Genomic DNA, 5,159 nt, shown 5'->3' with positions numbered 1-5,159 from the left:
TTCCGATCTAGCACGTCTACTCGATCAGTCTGGGAAACGTTACAGAACAACCGCTCCGTCCAGTTTCCTCCAGTGTTCTGGAACACCTTGTCTATGCGATCAAAAAGCAATATCCCAACCTTCCATGGTTTGCTGAGATCGCCAACTATTTGGCTGCTGAGAAAGAACCTGTCAAATTCACTGGCAATGATAAACGGAAATTTCTAAGAGGAGCAAGACACTACTATTGGGATAAACCCTATCTGTACTGAAGTTGCAAGGATGGAGTATTCCGACGATGTGTATATGAGTCCGAGATTCCGGGAATCCTCTATAACTGTCATGGTTCCTCTTATGCAGGGCACTTTGCGACATTTAAAACCATGTCTAAGATCCTTCAAGCCGGTTTTTGGTGGCCAACAATGTTCCAAGATGCCCATTCTTACATCTCTAGATGCGACTCATGCCAGCGCCAAGAGAATATCAGTAAACGGAATGAGATGCCTCAGAACTTCATCTTGGAGGTTGAAGTATTCGATTGTTGGGGAATCAACTTTATGGGACCATTCCCACCATCTTTCAAGAACGAGTACATATTGGTAGCAGTTGACTACGTTTCTAAGTGGGTGGAAGCAATAGCCAGTCCCACAAACGACGCACAGGTAGTGACTAAAATGTTCAAAACCATAATCTTTCCAAGATTTGGGGTACCACGAGTAGTCATCAGTGATGGGGGTAGTCACTTCATCAATAAGATCTTTGCAGGCCTATTGAAGAAGAACGGCGTGCAACACAAGGTAGCCACACCATATCACCCTCAAACTAGTGGACAAGTGGAAGTTTCAGACAGAGAGATCAAGAGCATCCTGCAGAAAACAGTTAACACAGGTCGCAAAGATTGGTCGCTCAAGCTAGATAACGCTCTCTGGGCTTACAGAGCAGCCTACAAAACACCAATCGGGACCACTCCCTACAACCTGGTGTACGGTAAAGCATGTCACATGCCGGTTGAGTTGGAGTACAGGGCAGCATGGGCTGTGAAGCTACTCAACTTCGAGATCAAACCAGCAGCATAGAGACAATCCATGCAGATACACGAACTGGAAGAAATTAGACACCTAGCCTATGAAAGCTCAAAGAACTACAAGGAGCGAACTAAGGCCTATCATGACAAGAGTATCATCAGCTGAAACTTTCAACCTAAAGATCAGGTGCTTCTTTTCAACTCAAGGTTACGATTGTTCCCTGGAAAGCTGCGATCTAGATGGTCCAGACCATTCACCATTAAAGAGGTCCGCTCCCACGGAGCTGTTCTTTTGCTGAACACAAAAGGGGAAGAATTTGTTATCAATGGTCAACGCATAATGTCATATCTTGCTGAGACAACAATCGCAGAGGGTGAAGAAATTCCCCTAAGCGATCCTTCCTTAGCCTAATAGGCCAACCAAGTCAAGCTAGTGACTTAAACCAAGCGCTTGGTGGGAGACAACCCAAATATTTCTTTTAGATTTAGTTTTGTGTTTCGTTTTACTTATTTGCAGGATAAAAATCAAAAACCCCGAGTTGCTCAACCAGGAACAGTCTCCGATTTTTCGGAGCAGCTGCTCCGCTAAGGTAAGTTCCCCGGGACCCAAAAAAAAATAAAAATAAATAAAAGTTTTCAATTTTAGTATTTTTTCGTAAAAATTTAAAAGGAAAATCCTGGCAAGTGGGAAGTAGGCCACGATGTGTGGGCGTATAAAAGGGGAACTTACCCCACCTTTTCCTCACTTCCCCCAAAACTGCCTCCACCCTCTCCACTTCGATTTCCTCTCCTTATAACCTCAACTCTTCAAACTTCTCCAACTTGTTTTGCAATTTTTGATTTCTATTTGCTTGGACTTCGAGTTGTTTGATTAATTGCAGGACTATTCCATCACCATTCGAACGGTAAGAGGCGAAATCACACTGTGATTCTCGGCCTCAAAAATTCTTTATCTTCTTTTCTTTTTCGCTTGAATAGATCGATTTAAGGGTTTATCTAAATCAAAATCGACCTCACCTTTTGCTGCTAGGATGGTTAATAGAAGTTGAGATGAGAATGGTTAAATCAATTAGGTTAGATGGAAAGTCATAACCTTTGGACCAATGTTGCTCTTTATACATTGGGTTATGGAAAAGTCCGGAAAGAGCACTCGCAATCATAAAAGCTTCCAACTTTTTCCATTAAAACCCAATTGAACGGTACTAAGAACTTCTCCTTTGGTTTTGTTTTGCAGATGGGTACCAGATGCACCAAGATGGCTTCAAGGATAATACCACCACACGCCCGAGGAGAACCGGAGGACGATGTCGATCCCCAACCTACCAATGGCCACGAGAGGAGGGGACTGATATATCTCTCACTGACCCAAAATCCCTGCCAAATCCGAGGAACAATGGGATAAGGAAGCCTCGTGCCGCTACAACTACTTGCTCAACAGCAACATTCTCCCAACACGATTCGTTGACGCAGGGGCGTTGAACGACTTGGGCCTCCACGAGGATTTGCATGTTGTTCTCCATGTGTTGGGAATAGCTGATCTCTGCCACATTACTCATCCGCTGTACCCAGACTTGGTGAGACATGTCCTAGCAACCGCGAAGCTCACCTTCAAGAGGCCTGGTTTCCCAATCTTTGAGGAAGCATCCTTCATGTTCTTTCCGAGCGGCGTCAAGCGCTCCATAAGTTTGGAGAAGCTGACCGAGATCTATGAGATGCCTGAGGAGTTCATCAAGACCTCCTTTCCAAGGAAATTCCCCCCGGAGCAAGCATTCTGGAAGTTCATCGCTTCAAGGGATTTCAAATCCCGATCAGCCAGTCAGTCTCTCATCCGCAACCCTGTTCTGCGGATCGCGGCGAAGGTCCTGAGCAACCTGCTCTTCTCAAAGGACCAGACGTCAAAGGTGACGCGAGGGGAATTGCAGATGTTATTTGCAGGGGTTGAGGACGAGATCAAATCCACAGACATTGGGATTCCGACCTCGGAGATGGAGACCAGTCCAGGTTGTGTGCTTGTTCAGATGTTTGTGGACAAGAAGGCAAAGGTGATTAAGGGTTCTCTGAAGAAGGACCGTTCTGGGAGTTTGCTCACTCCTCTTTCCACTTGGAGCTTGATCTCAGCTCCTACCAGTGTAACGAGACCGCGCAGTTCATTGATATTCCATACCTGATCAACTGCCAGATTCTCCGCGATGAGACAACCTACAGTTTCATTGGAAGTGACGGGAACTACCTCTACTGCAAGCTGCCTCAACCGGAAATCACCTCGCTTGGAGATGTGGTCAACATCTGTTTCGTCCCCGAGCCTCAGTATCTCTGCGCCGACCCGAAATCGTCTTACCAAGATGATACTATGGATGAGCCAGAGTTTGTAGGTACTGTTGGAGGTGACACTGGCTACGACCTAGACCCCATTGATAATGACGCTGATGATGCTGCATACCGTCACTGGATGGTAGACTCTCAGCGCAAGAACAACGGCCTCATGAAGAGGATCCTGAAGGCGATCACTGGAGGATTCTTGGGAACTCCAAGCACAGCTGAGCCTCGTCGAGAGCAGCCTACAACGAGCGGCCATCGACCAGGGAAGGAACCGGCAGGAACTGCAATGGGTGAGATTCCACGGGCCACTCCGCGCAAAAGGAACAGACGTTCCACTGGCCAGTTCGAGAGCGATGATACTGACTAGGCAGTCTCCTAGTTCTATTTCCATTGTTATATCTGTTTGATTTATTTATGTTTCCTGCACTTGTTTATTATTTTAGCCTTTTCTTGAATTATTTTCTAACCAAGGATGGTGAGAAGTAAGACTGGGGGAGGCGCTTATCTGCTACTAATCGTTTACCTTTGGTTTATGTTTAGAGTCAGTCCGCTTTGAGTCGTTTTGATGTTTTATCGAGTTAGTTTGTTAAGATCGAGTCAGTCCAACCTTGTGGGAATCAGGACCTTATTCAGTGATGTGCATTAACCACCCTCATGCTTTAATTCATCTTATTCAGTGACCTTAGCAGAAGCGACCTAACATTACATCATCTTGTTCTCCAAAAGCTTTCAGCTTGTCGAGGTTACTCTGGAAAGACTTAACTCCATCTCACTTGAACTTAATCTTGACTGCAATTCTTCTTGTTATGGGTGTTGGATTAGGGTTTAACGTGATTAACACTCAGGACTTCTTATTCTTTCTATCCATCTTGCTGATCCTGAGTGGCTAGCTCATCTTTAGCTAGTACCCACCTTAAAACCCTAAAGCCTTTGTTCCGCCCTCACGCATTTGTTATTCAGTATCTTATGTGCAGATATGTGCAAAAGGGCCGGAGAGGAAAGAATCGACATAGTCTCTTACTCGTTGATGCAACAGAAGTGTCTGTTGAAGAATATACGGAAGCACACGGAGCAGCCACTCTGCCGCCGATGATCTGACTAAGAGAAAAAGAGAAACAAGAATGAATGTGAAGTCAAGAACTCCAGTGGCATGTCACCACCACAATTGTTACCTCCTGCTTCGTCACCACCACCTACGTATTATTCAGACCAAAAAATAATATATATATATATATATATATATATATATATATATATATATTTTAGCTTTATGTACTTCAGAATATGGTGGTGAAGAAGGAGAAGATTCCTAAGAAAGACATACGCCACTGGTAAATTAGAAGGAGTATAAAGTGAAGAGAGGAGAACCATGCAGATCAGAGTGACTATTCCTAAAGAAGAACATGCAAAAACGAGTAGAGGCTGTGGACATAATGGATCTATCCTCTCTTGCAATTTTGCGCGATATCCTGCATCCTCTACGAAATTTGGTAACCTCAAAACACTGATTAGCTCCACTTAAACACAAAAAGGCATGTTTCATACCTAGACCGTTACCCTATCTAATGCCTATGATAAGAAGCTCACGCTACTCTTAATTGAATGTAAGGAGTTTTGTCTGGAAGGTTTTAACTTTGGCAGGTCTGAGATACAGAGTATGGAGCCGTTTTGAACAGCAGCCAGTGGGGTTCTTGGTAAGGATGTGTTGTTTTAGCTAAACTACTTGTATGGTTCAGAGATTCGTGGTTATTGTATGGTTGCTGAGAATAGGCGAGTTCCCATACTTTCAAACCTTTCTCTCGGTTCTTGGTACTTGATTTTGTTTGAGGACAAACAA

This window comes from Brassica oleracea, chromosome C9 (assembly GCF_000695525.1).
Source record: "Brassica oleracea var. oleracea cultivar TO1000 chromosome C9, BOL, whole genome shotgun sequence".
Taxonomy (NCBI): domain Eukaryota; kingdom Viridiplantae; phylum Streptophyta; class Magnoliopsida; order Brassicales; family Brassicaceae; genus Brassica; species Brassica oleracea.
This window is presented reverse-complemented; position numbering follows the sequence as displayed.